The following is an 18,752-nucleotide window of genomic DNA, read 5'->3' as shown; positions in this document are numbered from 1 at the left end:
AAATATGGTCTAGATGCAACACTTAGATTTCTGTCAGTAATAGACTTTAGAATGTCATTAAAAAAACTATTCAGGGGAGTTCGATTAAAGGCATTGGTGACTGAGAACAAGTCTCAGCTATCTCCAGGAGAAGCGTAGAGAACTTGGAATTCACTTGGCAATAGCACCTGGTCACTTGAAGAAAAGGAAAACCAGGTGCTAATACAAAAAAGCAGAAGTTAAGTAAGCAAATGACCATTTTCAATAAGGTAAAAGATTGAAGAAGTAACATTGTGGCCACTAGAACTCCGTTTCCTTTTATGCCCTTGTACAATGGGTATTGAACAGTTGAAGACTATCTCTAGATCCTACCTGCTAGTTTGGAGGAAACATCTCAATATCCTATGGAGTAGTCTTGCAAAATAGACAAAGAGAAGGAAAGATACGTGAAATTTCTGTATCCATGTACTGGGCACCCAGAGTTCTTTTGGGCAGTTTTTTGCTCATTCTTCAGATTCAGATGGTTGCATGTGAAAGAAAGAGTGAGCTCTCTTCCACGTTCTGCTTTTAAGAGAATTGGACAAAATTGAACTAAACACACATATGTCTTTAATACCAAGCATCTGAGATTATTAAAGACTTCTCATTATATGGTAGTCTGAGCTATAGGCTGAGTCATCATTAGAGGATGAGGATGGCTTTTCTGAGGTGTTGGGGTGGGGGAGGTGAACATTGACATTAGCATAGTAAAACTTTAAAGACTGAGGAAATGGATATTGAAGACTTCCTCCTGGATCAAAAAAACATACATTTTATGCCTACTCCATTTTTTTCTAACTATGTTGTCATTTGTTGTATGAAAACTGTTATTTGAAATTAATTGCAAATACCATGTTAATTCTTCTATTATCTTTTAAAATAGTCAGCATAAATATATTTGGTGCCTCTATGTATTTGTACCCCATTTAATTTAATCAATAAGATAAACTCAAGTAATAATTTTGCATACATTTACTAAAATAATGTTTAAAATATTAAAGTAGTTGTAAAATTAGTAAAGAATTGCTTTAAAGCCTTGAGAAGTTTTAAACCAGCTTTGTAATAGGTTCTTACAGAATAGAATTAGGCAAAGAAAAACTAACTTGTACTCTTTTTCTAAGTTACCAAAGAATCTCAGAGAATTATAGACTACTTATTGATAATAAATTAGATATTAAAATCATTATAAAAAAGTTATTATCACCATTCACAAATTATGCAACCTAGATCTAGAGAGGAAAAAACTGGTCTAAGGTGGTCCAAGTTGGTGGTGAATATAGGGCTAGAACTTAGGTTGCTTTAAATCCAGCTCACTGCCAACTTTGGTCTATCATGCAACTTCTCATTACATGGTAGTCTGAGATATAAGTTGACTCACCAATAGAGGATGGCTCTTTTAAGGTGTTGGGGTAGGAGAGGTGAATATTAATATTAGTATAGTACCACTTTAAATACTGAAGAAATGGATATTATTTAACAGCACTTGCATATTCAAAAACTTTGAGTAGGGTCATGGGTCCAAAAGAAGAGCTAAACCTCATACCAGTGCATCATTTTGGAAATGAATTATTTGATTTTGTGGGTAGATGGTAGTTTTAAATTTTTAATATATTTTAGTTTATGTCAATTTCCTGCATTGGATTGGAGACCTTTGACTTTCTGATTCTTAAACTCAGCTTTATATCCTCCTCCAACATACCCTAGTAATAAATAAGATTTTTTTTAAAGAGTAGTCTATATGTGGCCATTGTGAAATGAGAATTATTCAAATAAAATAAGGACAACCACGAACAAATCATACCAGCAAGGAAACAATACCAATATGTATAACTATGGGAAAGAAATTTCAGTAACAGGCTTTTCTTTTGTAGTCTGTCAGTCTTTGCCTAAACTCCATGATGTAGCACAAATCCTGCTTCAGGTTCAAGTCCTTCCTACATCCCTTGGTCATTCTTTTTGCAGAGGCATGGGAACCTAACACAGCAAAAAATACTGTGGAAGTAGGATGTATTGTGTTTCTACATTTGTGTATGCTTATGTGTTGTGATAGCAGGCACGGTGACGAAAGAAAGAGACTAGGCATCAGGCAGACTTCATTACCTAGACTGACAGCAAAAACACAGAAATTTCACATGAGTGTCTCATATTGTCCCCATTAATCCTTTGGTTACAATACTTTAAACACAGATGGGCCATTATCAGACATCATCATCATCATCATCACTATTCATAATAGTATGATTGAATAAAAAGGCAAATAGCCACTACCCATCATAAGCTGGATGGGATTGTTTTATTTAATTTAGAAATTCTTTCAATGTATGACAAAAGAGTAATTTCATGAGGGTAATGTATTAATCAAGAAAAGACTGAAATTTATGAAAGCATGACAGGGCAGGATAAATTGCCTCTATCACTGAAGATGGTTCCTATAGAATAGGCAATGTCAAATATTACAGAAGAATAGCAATATTATGATAGACCCACAATGCAAAAGTGAATTTCAATTTAATTAGTTCTTTTTATGCCAACTTTCATTCTAGCACAAAGGCTCTCTACATATGGGGACCACCTGACTCACTCACTCATTAAATAAATTTCTGCTTGCTTACTCTGTGAGAAAATACCAATAGAGATGCTGGAAATACAACAATGAATAATACAGACACAATTCCTATTATTATGAAGCCTACTTTCCAACAAGAGAAATAAAAAGCAACAAGATATATACATGTACATGTATATATACACACAAATGCACAAATATATGTACACATACATGTGTATGTGTATATATGTGTGTTTATACACACACATTTTAGCCGAGTCTTGAATGAAGAGTGTTGATAATAATAATGGTTAGCATGTTTGAATACCATATGCCATTTACTTGCTAAATGTTTAACATTCATTATCTCATTTATTCAGTCCTCATCATAACTCTCTGAAGGGCATGTTAGTATCCCCATTTTACAGATGAAGAAACTGATAGAGAAGCAAAGTGATCTGCTCAAAGTTTTATAGCAAGGCAGAGATAGGTATCTAATTTTTATTTTTGTAAGAGTGAAGTCAAATTTTTAAACTTGATTTGTTCAAACATTTTTTTCTACTTCACTGAGGATAATAGCCAGATAAAAATTTCTCTTCTTAGGTAAACTGTGCCTTTGGGGAGTGGGTCCTTTAACATGCTTAAAAGACATTGCTTAGCAGGTCTGTCTACCTGGGCTCTAGGCAAGTTGTGGTGGCTTGTTGGTCAATACTAACAGTATTTTACAAGGGCAGAAGGTAGTAGTTGTGTGCTACAATCAAAGTAATACTTACTAGGCTTTAGCACACAAAGAAAAAAAATTATCAACGCATGAGTCAGGTCTAATGAAAAGTCCTGGACTAGAATTCAGAAATCTTAAGTTATTAAATTAGCTTTGTCACTTAAATACTGTGGACATTCAGCAAGTCATTTCACCTTGCTTGGGATTCAGTTTCTACACATGCTTTACATACATCTCTGAAGAGACAGTACTCTAAAAAACACAAAGAACAGACAAGACAGCTTTTCCCCCTAACAATCCTCTGTTTGTCAATCACATAGCATAAGAGATGCGAGAAAAACTATGCCTTAGCCTCCTGCTCTTGTTGTTATCCATTTTAAGAAACAGCTTGTTCTTTCTCCACATATTCCTCTCAGCTGTTTCTGGGTGCATCAAGAGAGGAGGTGGCGGTGAGGTGAGGCAAAACTCAACCATTTCTGCATGTTGATGAGCTGACAGATGGAATACACCTGGTCATTTCTTCATTTCTCACCCCAGGGGAATCCTTCTTGCATTACACTACTGGAAATGAGATTTGGGGAATCCCAGGATAGGCCAAATATTGAGCCAAGGGCATGCTAGTAGTACCCCAGAGCAAGGTGGGGATTTGGGGTTTGGCCCATTATGCAAGTTTATTAGCTTACATTCATTTAGCTGTCATTTCCTGATTGTTTCATTTTAATTAATTGACATTGTAGTTAGCCTCAAAAGAGACCCATTCCAAACTAGGTAAATTATCTGATAAAATGAATGGGGAAGCATTTAGATCAGAAATTTCAGGAAGAAGAAACAGTTCTCATTATCTCTCATGTGCTTTAGAAAACCAAGCTGACACATGTTAAGCAAAACGAAAGGCGGGGGAACAGAAAGGCCTCTACAGCTGGCAGTGAAGGAATGGGGTTGCTTCCCAAAACAGAGGAAAAACTACCCCCTGAAACAAATGGAAGAAGGAGTTAAAATTTCACACTCCCTAGTTAAAACGATGGAAACCGATTTCTGTTTACACACTAAGAGGAACAGAAAAATCATCTTTTTCCAAGAAAAATCCTCATTGCAAAAAAAAAAAATGCTACTACAGGTGGAGATTTTCACAAATAACTTCCATATGGAACAGACAAGGGATCCAGGGATCACAGAATTATAGACAGCATAAGCTATAGAGCGCATTTGGCTAAACCCAGTACCACACTTCACATAAAAAGACAATTATCCTCAAACAGGTGAAGGGACTTGTTGCAAAGCCTGTAAGTGGTAAAGTCAAGCCAAAAATCCTGTGAGTTATTTCTAGTTTAGTGTTTTACCACTATGACACAATGCTTTAGTTTCCTTACTGAAAGGTATGGAAAGGGTAAGGAGGAATTCGTTTTTCCTTGCTGATGCCTGTATGTCTGGTTTTATTCCTCTTAGAACAAGTGATACAGTTCAAGTTCAACATGTTGCAAAGATGACAAAGGAAGGTAATAAAAGACTAAATTACTGAATGTGATTTATTTCATATGGAAGTATATATCTTATTCACAGGACTGTATGCTCTTGAGGGCAATTACTGTTGTGCTTTCTTGCCTTCACTTTCTCACTACCATAGCATAAAATATGAGCCTAGCAAATTTATACAAATGAGTAAATTAATCAATATCCCATGTATGGTTTTTAGACATATGTTTTAAAATATAAAATGTAAGCTATTTTTCCCAGAAATCCTATAATAGTCTAATTCTTGCATTCTTAAAAGTTAGGCATACTTTAGAATTACCTACAAATTAATTTTTTGGCTAACATTTATTTAACATGGTTAGTTCATATAGACTAATGTATATTCAAATAATTTATTACTGTTTACATTTATTATATTTTCCATTTGCATTCTTATTATTTTGTTAAATCCCCAAATTAAAAAAAAGTGTGTCAATGGAGAAAAACTTGTACATTAATAGATAAAAGTGACAGAAAAGATAGTGATATAAATACTACAGCTCAGAGTCACTAATGCTAAACATACTTCTATGCATGTATAGAATGAGACTATGTATATCCTGGGACATGTGACTTTGCAAGTGTAATGATTTTAAAGAAACTGACTAAAGTGATGGAGGGAGATGAAGTTCTATGATTATAAACAACTTGCTTAAATGGCATACTTCAGCAGTTATCCATTATCAGGAATTTCTTATATATCATCTGTCATTTCAGGGATAAGATATCTTGCCTATTTTTAATGTTGAAGATAAGACAGCAGTATTGCTTAAGAAGATTCTGTTGTGGAGCAAACAGCTTTATTACCAAGAGTTGAGTCCTTTGGAACTCTTTTAATATTCTTTAACTCATCTGAGAAAGAAACTGATGACATTTCTTTGGGCATATTTAAACACCATATCTAAATGTTGCAAGAGAACATTAAGATACATTTCTTAGAACTGAAAGAAACCACAGATTATATTAGCAATCCATTTCTATCTATCAAGTAGAGTGAACATGCAACCATCCAAATTTTGCATATGATAAGTTCATCAATTTAGCTACTAAGTGCTGAAAGTATTCTTAAATAAGAAAAACCTTTCAAAACAATTTTTGAGTCTAGATTTTTGCAGCCTACCTTTTAACAATATTTTCATCATGCCCCATATATAACTCAAACTCAACATATTTAAATTCATAATAGTTTCCTCCATCCCCTCTCCTCCTGTATTTACTATCATGCTGAATGTACCTACCACCCACTCAGGAATCCACATAAGAATCTAATGGTTATCCTACTCCTCTTTCTTTTATCATCGACAGCTAGTTGATCACTAACTCCAGTTAGTTCAACATCATACAATCTTCAGTGATTGACTCCATATGTTTCACCCTGACAGCCACCTATTTATTTTTTCTCCTTGACTATTACTATAGCCTTCCTCTCCACTAAATGGCAATATGCACTTCCATTTCAATTCTTTATCTGCCACTGCCTCCAGAGACAATGATATTTCTAGAACATGTGTCTTATAAAATTACTTTTTTCTTTAAATTATTCAATGGCTTACCATTACCTACAGGACAATTTCTGGAGTCTTTAGAAGGGCAAAGAAAGACCTTCATGACACGCTGCCTCTTCAACCTCATTTCCCACCACTGACTGTACACTGTACACATCCTATGTTCTATATCTGTATAATCATGGTCAGAGTTGTACACTTCAGAGTTGTACACTTAGACAATTAGTTTTGGGCAAGAAGGATTTGTTCTGTAAAATTTGGATTCAGTCAAAAGGCCGCACTCAGGGATCCAGAGGCCACATGTGGTCCCAGGGCTGTGGGTTCCCCACAGCCTGGTGTAAAGCTACAGTGGTAGAAACTCATAATATTCTCTAACTCCTCAAATCCTGGAAAACTCTTTTTCCACTGAGGAGTCATAAGACTTCTCACTCCACACCAGCAATGCTAAGAAATCTGGCAATAAGTAAAAGACTTACTGAATTTACCACTGACTGAAGCTTCGCAATTGGCTTAAAAAAAGATTTAGGCAGACTCTTAAGTTTCATGAGAGCACTAGCTTATAGAGGAGCAAGATGATATTTCAGCTTTCTTCACTGGTCTGGAGTTAGAAAAAGCTAGGCTAAAACCTCTCTTCTGTCATTTGACTTGAGTTTCAGTTTTCACATCAGTAAAATTAGAATAAAAATAACTAGTTTATGAGGTTGTTTGGAGAGTTAAGTTAGATAGCAAAGTATCTGACAATAGTCCCTGGAACATAATAGGCACATTTACTTATGAAATATATAATAAGTGTTGAAAAATTGGAAATGTATGGTTTTGGAAGGCAAGATAGACATGGAACTCATTTTTCAAATAAGAGGAAAATACATTATTTGTTAATAATAAATAATCTTGAGTCTTTATAAGCTATCCATAAATGAATATGTATTCATACATGGCTGGTACTAGGCTGGCAGGGGTCATTACAAAACAATAAAACACATACACAGTCTCTACCCATAAGATACCTAAGTTAGAATTGGGAAGAGAAGATAAACACATGAAGCAACATTCCCTTGCCGCTACTGCATGCATATATGAAGCACCAGTTACAGGTTCCCAACTCAGCATTTCATATTCTCAAGACTTGGCTGTATACTCAGTTCCAGTGTAGGGAAAAGTGAAAGTAAAATATTTTTCTCAATTTCTGGTTACTTTTCCCATCCAACAAGGAGTAGAGAAGCTCTGGAAAGATGACCTGAATGATTCCTATAGGCTGATAATATATAATTGTCTTTGTAATGAATATCCTTTTGCTGAGCTACATGTGGCTTTAAAGCTGACAGAGAAAAATGCATAATGAGCTTACAACAGAGCAGAGGAGTAAACTATGAAAGAGAATATCTCCTCTCTGGGACCTCTTCAAAATTCTCTTAGATCTTCCCCAAACAGTAGAAATAGCCACTGCTGCTAAATAATTATTAAAGTAGAGCTTATAATCCTGGTAAGGAACTGTCTTCACTTTATTTACTTACTTACTTACTTATTTATTTATTTATTTATTTTTGAGACAGGGTCTCTGTCACCCAGGCTAAAGTGCAGTGATATTATCATAACTCAGTGCAACCTCAAATTCCTGGGCTCAAGTGATCCTCCAGCCTCAACCTCTTGAGTAGCTGGGACTACAAGCATACACCACCCCACCCAGCTAATTTTTCTATTTTTCATAGCGATGGGGTCTCGCTTGTGCTCAGGCTGGTCTCCCACTCCTGAGCTCAAGCAATCCTCCTGCCTCAGCTTCTCAAAGTGCTACGATGACAAGCATGAGCCACTATGCCGGACATTCACTTCACTTTTAAGCACAAAGTTTCTACATTCAGGATAAAGGGGCCAAACACTTTGGGAAACCAATATATATATATATAATCTCAAGGAACAAAGCTCATGTGGTTGCTATTGCCCTCAGCCTTACAGACCATCCTCAGGAGTTGGATTTGATCATTTGTTACCCTAACCAGCCCAGTGCCTCTCACCAGGATATTGTTCTGTCCTAGGAAATTGCCTGGTGTGTGTTCTATTTTAGAAATACACTTATCATTGCTCCTGAAATGCCATTTTGTCTTTGGAAACACTCACAGGAGCTAGCATTCAGAAGGTGAAAAGATTTGTGAAAGCTTGAAAATTTCCCAGTAGGAGCTCCAATTCTCAAAAAGCCAAAAAAGAACATAGGCTGGGTCATAGCTAATACAACAACAACAATAAAGCTGGAAATATCACTCAAACCATACTATTATGGTAATAATAATGTTATTACAATGACAAAGAATTATTATCAATATTAGCTACCATGCATTTCTTCCTGTTTTGCATTAAGAGGTTTACATTCAATATCTTAATCTTCACAGTAGCCTATATAAATGTAGAAACTGAATCTCAGAGAGGTTCAGTAATTTGCCAGTGGTGACTCAATTAATAAGTTGTCCAAGACAGGGTTTGAATCCAAAGTGTCCATTCTTCCCACCATCCCAAACTATGTGAGCCTCATCTAAGAATGGAGCCTAACCCTTGAAATAGCTAAAAATAGGATGGACTCTCGAAGCTGAGCTCTGCATTTACATGGTGAGGAAAGCAGTTTCTCCTGACATTTTATATATGAAATATTTTATCTAGAGACATATTTTGCTTTCAGTGTTTTAAGAGAAAATGGCAAAGCTATAGAATTCTGAGAAGACATTAATAATTGATTTGTGCCTACTATATGTCAAGTACTTTACATATATTACTTTTCATTTTTAGGACAGCCCTTCAAGTTATATAGTATCATTGTCATTTACAGGATGAGAAAATGAAAGCTTGGAAAGATAGTCACAGATCTAGAACCTGAGTTCCTATATTCCTAAAAGCATACTTTGGTATCTTAGCAACTTGAGGCATTTGGCGCTGATAGCTTCTTCCTCAACCATCTCCTCTTATAAAGTAGATGTTGGCATAATTTAAGTATAAATTAGAATTAAATAGAAAAAAAGACTATTTTCTAAAACTCTTTCCAGAAATATTATAAGAAAGGTAGAATTATGAAATTCTGATCTTATAAATCAGGGCCAGGGTTTATATTGCTGTGCAGTTTCTTTTTTTACCAAACGAACTGAAGTAATCATTTATTTTAATAAAATCTAAACCGTCATTTGCTTTATTGGTCAATAGCTAGATTGTTGAAATGTACCCACATAAGATATAGTATCTCAGGAAAAGGAGGTTATGGGCATCAATTGTCAATGGACACAGATTTCTCTCTTCATCTCTCCTTTAATTACAAATTAACTTAGTTTAGAAGTTACTTATTAATATAACACTGTGTAACAAACTACTACAAAACTCAAGGGCTTTAAACTAATAAGCTTTTGTTTACATCAGGAGTCTATGGGTTGGCAATTTAAGCTCTACTCAGATGGATGCTGCTTCTGGTCTCAGATGGGCTCACTCACATATGTGGTAGTTGGTGATTGATAGTTAGGTGATAAGAGTTATAGGGCCACATATCTATATCATGCAGCAGTCTAAACTGGGGATGTTCTCATGTTGAAGGGAGAGTAGCAAGAAAAGAATCAGAAACACTCAAGTAATTTTTAAAGCCTTTGCTTGCATTAAGTTTTCTGTTCCCCAATTAGTCAAAGCAAGTCACAAGGCCAAGCCCAGAGCCTACAAAAAGTAATGATACAGAAAGGTTTGATACAGATTGGCATTAATGCAATCCACATATCATATTTCACTCTTGTCATAATTATTCATATCCTTCCCACATGCAAAATATATTTACCTTCAACCCAGGATCTCAAAAATCTTATTCAGTAAGTTATCAGGCCCAGAATCCAAGATCTCATGATCTATGATCAGATGCTGATGTGGTTCCTCAAATAAGGATTCTCCTGACACAAAGACCAATTACAATTTATTGGTAACCTATATACTCAACATTCAGTAATGATACAGGTAGTAGATAATTATATAAACACTCTCTTTCCAAAACAGAAACAATGGGAAACACATGGCACTGGTATATAGCAATTCTCGCTGGGTGAATGTGGCTAGGACCCCACATAGAGGTGAGGAATATTCCTTAACTACGTCCAATTATGTTTCCTAGGAATGGCTAACCTGTCCATTGTTCTCCATGGCCTTTAATTTTATTCTCTGAAATATTATTCTTTTTCCATTCTTCTTGGCCACTTTTGAAGAAAACATTTAAAAATATGATTTCTGAGCAACTTCTTAGCCTGCTTCCTGTGCATAGCTTATTGAAGGCCCAGTGATTTTCTGAATTTATAGTCTCATTCTCTTTTAATCCAGGCTGTTAGACTTTTTGCCCATATAACTCCTTTAAAACTTTTTGGGCTTCATATAAATACAGTTCAAGTCCATTCCACTGGACAAAATACACAGCCATAATTATTTTTGAGATAGTCCTCTCTCTTTCTCTAGACTTCATTAGTGTTTCTTTGGGCCTGTTAGGCTGCTGTAAGACAACACTTAAGATTCCTAGAAATACTTTAGTCTAGTTGAGAAGGTCTATGTGACATATCCTTAATTATTTCAAAGCTTTAAACAAAGTGTTTTACAAAACTGTTTTGGTTTTTAGTACTAAGACCATGTTTCTGGCAGCTTCCTGGATTTGATTTTTACTAGCCCAAGAGGTTATGTTACTCACAAACTGTCCAGTTATTTCTTTAAGTCACCTTTTTCTTGTTGGACCTTATCATACACAGTTAGTAATAACCAGCAGATATTTTCAGTATTCTGCCTGGAGATATCTTTACTCAAGTATAAATGTTAATTTGGTATATTTTCTATATTCTAGGTTACCCCATGTTTTGGCAAATGTTTCACCACTAGATAACGTGGTTTTCCATTTATCCAGGCTGCTATAGCAGTTTCCTAACCATTTTTCCATCCTCCATTGTTTCCATTCTGTTTTTCCAGTCTCTACCCACTGCCTTTTCCAAAGCCAATGACACATATTTTAGGTTTGTACTATAGCAGCACTTAGCTTCTAAAAACAAATTTCAGTATTTGTTATATAATGCTATAATATATAACAAAACAACCCCAACTTAGGGATTTAAAATACTAGGCATTTATTTATCTCATAAGACTGTGAGCTAATAATTTAGAATGGACTTTCTTCTGGGCCATTCTTCTGTTCTTAGTTGGGCTCACTCATACGTTTAGTGTTAGCTGACTGTCACCCAGGATAATAGCCATGACTATGTCATAGGTCTCACCTCATCCAGCAGGCTAGCCTGGGAATTTTCTCATGGTGAAAGCAGAAAAAAACAAAAGTGGAAGTAAAAATACCAAGTACTTTTCCAAGCCTCTGATTGCATTCAATTTTCTAATGGTTCATTGACCAAAGCGAGTTTTTTGGTCAAGTCCAGAGTCAATATGAGAAGGTACTGCCAAAGAATGTTGACAAAGGGAGACAAAAAAAAAATCAGGGCCATTAATTCAATCAATCTAAAACACTTGTTATATAACTGCCTCAATTGTGTTAAATTTTTTCTTATCAATAGTAGGATGGTATACATCTCCAAGAAAAGGAAGTGCTATGCCTTTTTAGGTTTCGCTAAGAATAGCTTAAAAAACATATTTTTTGAAATGGCAGATATAAAAAACAGAGCAATAGTTCAAAGATATGGGGACTTAGACAAGGCTTTTCAATGACCAATGCCTACAGGGGTCAGGAAGGTAGTACAGGTTGTTGAGTATTCTTTATCCAAAATGCTTTGGATTTTGGTATTTTTTAGATTTTGGAACTTGTACATATATATTAATATAATGAGATATCTTGAGGATGTGACCCAAGTCTAAACACTAAATTAATTTATGATTCCTATATACCTTATAAACATATCCTGAAGTAATTTTACACAATATTTTTAATAATTTTGTACACTTGTCACATGAGGTGAGTTGTGGAATTTTCCACTTACTTTGTCATGTCAATGTACAAAAAGTTTCAAATTTTTGAGCATTCCAGATTTTGGATTTTTAGATTAGGGATGCTCAACCCACATAATTAATGAAGCCAGCGTTTTAGTAAAACTTTCAGGTTTGTTTTTCCCACTAATGTGGGGAAATAAAGAAAGTGTACGAATATAGTAGAGACTTGAGAAGGCTAATAAAAACTGCTGGAACAAATGTAAATCCCACTGCTTACACAGATTTCAATAGCAATTGCATTATTTGATATACTAAAGAAAAACAAATCAATGGGTATTATTGTTGGACTTGAACTCAAAAACAATAACAAGGTCCTTTTGGCAATTCATTGGACAAGTGGCTTGGATAATACTAAATTTTGTTCTATGGTGAGTTGTATGTCTACTTCTGTGCATTGATTTGAAAAGAGTGATGCTACACTGAAGTGTGTTCAGAGAAGAGTGATCAGGATAGTGAAGAAACTACAATGACCTATCATTCCAGTTTTCTGGGGATTGAGGGCATTCCCAGGATGTGGAACTTCTAGTGCTAAAATAAGAAAAACTAAATGAGACAAGATGGTCACCCCAATGAGAACTTTTATCCATATTGTAGGAAGAATGTTTAAAGAGATTTCAGCACATTTATCCTAGAGAAGATTTTGGAGAAGGCATAATAAATTCTGTGCATATTTAAAGACACCTGTCATATTTTTTTCCATATAGCAACAAGATGTTACAAAGATCAATAGGTAAGGCTATAGGTAGATGGATTTTGCTTCAATATAAGAAAAAAAAATTACAATCATACCTGCCTAAAGATAAAATGGGATAGATCAAGAAGTAGCACTTTGGGTAAAAATTCTCAAGTAATGGGAAACATTAAGTATAATTATGTATTAGGCATGTTGCAGAGAGGATTCAAATTTTTGATGGAGAAGAAGGGGTTTGGAGTATGTGGCCTTTGTGGTCTCTTCCAATTCTATTTTCAATGCATATGATTATATTAGGAGCATAGGATATTTTAAGTAAGACAGCCAATATAAGTTTGAAAATCTTACATTCACTGTCAAAAGAGTAATAGAAGAATTTTGAAAGAGCAAAATAAGAAGAACCATAGGGCAGGAGAAAAAACAAAATTAATCTGGGGTTACTGTAACAAGTGATGTAAGCTGTCAAATCACTTTTGAAGCAGCCTCAGATAAGAGATCAGCCATGGATGAAGCAAGACCATTTTAGAAGAGAATGAGAAACAGTCGCTGAGGATGGTGAAGTAATTCAAGCATTAAATTAATTCTTACATGTTTACCAAAGGGATGGCTAAAAATATTACTACTCTTCTGTGTCTCAAGAAAAGTGTTTGTCACCACGGTGATTGAAATGCCAGGTTTCCAGACAAAATTAGTGCCAATTCTTAACCCTAAGTTTGCCTTCACCAAGTTTCTGTATTATCCCAGAGAAATATTGGGCCTTGTCCTTGATTGTTTACATTTGGGATAAGTAGCACCAGGAGTTGGCAAGATGGAAGCCACAGTCATGACCAAAGTACTTCCACCTATCTGAGACCAACCAGTTTTAGTTCCTACAGGGCAGAGCAGCCCTTCACAAGATTGAATGAAAAAAAATTGGTTGCATTCCAGATCCTGAGGCACTAATGCAAACCTGGATTACATTTTCAAAATTCTTGCTTACATAACACAGTTTATTTGAATTTGCTAATTTGCAGTACTTTCCCACACCTATTTCCCTGTCTGTATTAAGGATAAGTTTTATTCCAAAATAATTAAGGCATGAGAGTAAACTGCAGTTTGCTACAAATAAAGTTGCAAAGGCAAGATAAAAGTTACATGTACTGGATCTCAACAGGATACACATTTTTATGCTAATTATTGCAGGGCTACAAAGAAGAATAGTTGTATCCCTAACTTCGATGAGTTTCAATATAGTTTCCGGAGCAAGACAGGACATGAATATTCAATTTGGCAAGTATTAATTTTACACTCACTAAGAACTTAGGTGCTTTCACATAGTTGTCTTAAAGTGAATATTCTCTACCTTTTACAGGTGAAGAAATGTGAATTGCTCATATAGTGACTGTATGTTTCATTTTGCCTCGGCCAGTCCCAATTTATGCCTGTTGCCCTGGCATATTTTTTAACAGCAACTTATTTCACTCTCCAAAGTTTCCTAATTTTAATTATAAATTATATGATCACCCTAATTATCATAGTAGTAGATTCCAAACATGAAATTAAAATAACAGTCTTCTGATTTCTTCTGCTCTCTGGAACGTGGTATTAAATTGAATATTATATAGTGGAAATATGATAGAAATCAACTACTATCTTCTGAAAATTCCTTGTTAATATTGTAATTTCCAGAAAATTACTCATTCATCTTCAAGTAAGCACTTTTGTCCCTTTGAAACCCATGCTGTCTGCTCTGTCATCCTCATCTGTTCTCTCCAACCAGTATCACAGTCACTAGCACACATTTCAACTAAGGACCATAGAACCTCAATATTTGCATTTGTTTGTTAGCGTGGATGCGGAGAGACAGGAACACTTATATACTGCTGGTGGGACTGCAAACTAGTGCAACCTCTGTGGAAAGCAATATAGAGATACCTTAAACAGATACAAGTATACCTACCATTAGATCCAGCAATCCCATTATTGAGCATCTACCCAAAAGAACAAAAGACATTCTATAACTAAGATATCTGCACCCAAATGTCTATAGCAGCACAATTTACAATTGCGAAGATGTGGAAACAACCCAAGTGTCCATCAATACATGAGTGGATTAATAAAATGTGGTATATGTATACCATGGAGTACTACTCAGCTATAAGAAACAATGGTGATATAGCACCTCTTGTATTTTCCTGGAAAGAGTTGGAACCCATTCTACTAAGTGAAGTATCCCAGGAATGGAAAAATAAGCACCACACGTACTCACCATCAAATTGGTTTCACTGATCATCACCTAAGAGCACATTTAGGAATAACATTGATCGGGTGTTGGGCAGATATAGATGGGGGAGGGGATGGATGTATACATACATAATGAGTGCGATGTGCACTGTCTAGGGGATGGACACGTTTGAAGCTCTGACTCGGGAGGGGGGGCGGGGCAGGGGAAAGGGCAATATATGTAACCTAAACTTTTGTACCCCCACAATATGCTGAAATAAAAATCAAAAACAAAAAGAAAGAAAAAAAATATTTGCATTTGTTGATTCATCCAACACCCTGGCCTCAAACCTTCTTGACTCCATAAAATCACAACCAAACCACTTGGAATGCTCATTTCCCATGGCCATTTATAGGATACTAAATTATTATCAGAAATTATTCTACTTCTTAAAAACAAAAATTCCAATACTACTTATACAACAAAACTTCCTTTTCTTCTAGCTTTCATGCCATCACTCCTGCCTAAATAACTTTCTTTAGTCTCATAGTTACTGTTTGTTGGCCTCTATGTTTTCTGCCAGATAATCAAACTACTCTTGGCCTCACTTTCTTTTCTACCCAGCACGTACTCTATGAAAATTTCATTTCTTTCTGTAATGTTTATTTTTTTATATGTTGATAACATGGAACCAGTGCTATGTGTTTGTAGCCATAGCACCTGACATAAAACCTGGGTAATAATGGATACTTGATACATACATGTTAAATAAATAAAATAAGTACAACAGGGAGATTACCTGATCTTTTTTTTTATTTCAGCTTATTATGGGGGTACAAAAGTTCAGGTTATATACATTGCCCATGCCCCCCCATCCCCCCAAGTCTGAGCTTCAAGTGTGTCCACTCCCCAGACAGTGCACATCGCACTCATCATGTAGGTATACATCCATCCCCTCCCCCCACCCCCATCCCTCCGAGTCAGAACATTCAAGCGTGTCCACTCCCCAGACAGTGCACATCGCACTCATCATGTAGGTATACACCCATCCCCTCCCCCCACCCCCATCCCTCCGAGTCAGAACATTCAAGCGTGTCCACTCCCCAGACAGTGCACATCGCACTCATCATGTAGGTATACACCCATCCCCTCCCCCCACCCCCATCCCTCCGAGTCAGAACATTCAAGCGTGTCCATTCCCCAGACAGTGCGCATCGTACTCATCATGTAGGTATACACCCATCCCCTCCCCCCAGCTCCCACCTCTGTCCGATACCGGATTACCTGATCTTTATTAAATTTTCTCCTTCCCACTCTCATAATGGAGTTATGAATAGCACATTTGAAAGGACTAGCTGGCACAGAATGGGTCTAATGAGGCTGTAGTAATGAGTCAAATTCTCAGGTGAGCCAACTTGCTTTGAACTATGACATAAAAATAAAATAGTATCCTAATATTTGATCAGCTATGTCACTTAATATTATTTTTATGATTTTATTTTTATAAGATTAGTACTTGTAAATTTATTCTCTCCTAGGTACTTATCAATTTATTTTAATTGTTGGCCAATAGGTATACAGTGGTTCTTAGCCTTTGGGTTCATACTCCAAATAGCTAGATGGCCTATAGGAAGAGTCAATTTAGAGGCACATTTAGCAATGCATATTGCATACAAAAGGCATTCCATAAATTTACTGTTTGATAAGCATATTTTCGTACTCACACATGTACTGAAAATATAAAAATATAATTATAGGACAATAGCACAATGGAAACATTAAAAATAGTGTTTAAAAATAGAATGTACCATTCATGAACCAATATTTTCCAAATATGAACCCCTACATATAATGAAAGGCCTTATTTATAAATATGTGACTATTTTAAATAACTCTGTAATATAAGTAGGTCTTCATAAAATATATATTTTTACTCATCCTAAAATTTTTTGTAGTCCAGATTTCTTTGTGGTTCCACAACCTCTGTTTAGTTTTATGTCAATAGTCTTGGGTAGACATAATTCTGGCAATGGCAGAGCAGTTACCTTTATAATAATCCATCTACTGAGAATACTTAGAAAATCTATAAACAGAAATAAATTATAGCATAAAAAATACAATGTAAAATAAATTACACACATAATATATATATATATATGTGTGTGTCTTTGTGTGTATGCATAAAATATACCATAAGAACTATAAGAACTACAAATTAGAGTACAGGATTAATAAAAGATGAGTGTTCCTGTTAAATACCTTACATTTTCATTTACTCTACTCCAGAGTAAGGATAAAGTTGAGTAGACAAACCCTTACAAGCATACTCAAATCCCTCAAACCCTCATTAGAGTAAGGAGATCTAGGATTTTAAGTGCCCTCATCTAGTTATTTACCAGAATCAAAATTAAATTTAATATGGAATTATTTAGCTTTCAATAAAATATAACCAACTTACCCAAAGAAAGCATTTGACAAAATAAAGAAAAAAAAATACATTACAAATAGACACACAGGAGATTCATATAGTGGGTTATCAGATAAGGACTATGGAATAATTAAGATTACTAGAGTTAAGGAAGTTAAAAAATTTGGTAGAGGACTAGGAGCTGAAAATTAAAGATCATATTTAAATTCTAGAATTCAGAAATAAGCTAATTGAAAGTAAGAACTCAATAAAAACAGGTTTAACAGCCTAATGGATGCAAATGAAGAAATAATTAATTGGAGATTACTCAGAAAAAAATATTCATCCTGAAACATAGAGATACAAAAAGAGATGAATACGAGCAAAGGCTTAACACTGGACCTCAGCCTTGGAAATTACAGAGTTGTGTAAATGTGTCTGTATCTGCCTTGTTTGCTACATGAGACTGCTTTTGGGAGAACTGTGAGTTGGTGTTTAGGGCTTTGATATTCAATGGTAAAAAACTAAGGTTATGATATTTTGTGTCAAAGTGATTGACACACATATTGGCTCTTATCTTTGGCAGATGTATATATATACCCTATGTGAATAAAACACCAACAGAACCTATATATATTTGGGTATCTCTTGGGCTTCCCAATAGGATGAAAGTGACGTATCTGCTGGATTTCTTGTTTTTGCACTTGCATCAAAAATTGTGGTACTACAAATATAAATACAGAAAATAACATAAGCAAACACTGATTCCATATCTGTGTGTATATATACACATATATAATATATATATGATTGTTCCATCATATCTCATATATACATCTGTATATATGTACACACATAAATATATATGATTGGAGAAAAGGAAGAACGTTGGGCAGAAATAATGTTGAAAAGGTAGTAGCTAAAAATAATCCAAACTGATAAAAGACATGGAACCACAGATTCAAGAAATACTATAAACCCAAGAATATGAATACAAATAAGATAATGTCCAGGAATATCATAATAGAACTATTGAGAACAAAAGACAAAGGGAAAATATTAAATTCAGCTGAAAAAAGGCATTAGCATCAAAGGAACAATATGACTATGGATAACTTATCAACAGAAAAATACAATATTTTAAAAGCTCTAAAGAAACAGTTGTTAACAT

Source organism: Lemur catta, chromosome X (assembly GCF_020740605.2).
Source record: "Lemur catta isolate mLemCat1 chromosome X, mLemCat1.pri, whole genome shotgun sequence".
NCBI classification, from domain to species: Eukaryota; Metazoa; Chordata; class Mammalia; order Primates; family Lemuridae; genus Lemur; species Lemur catta.
This window is presented reverse-complemented; position numbering follows the sequence as displayed.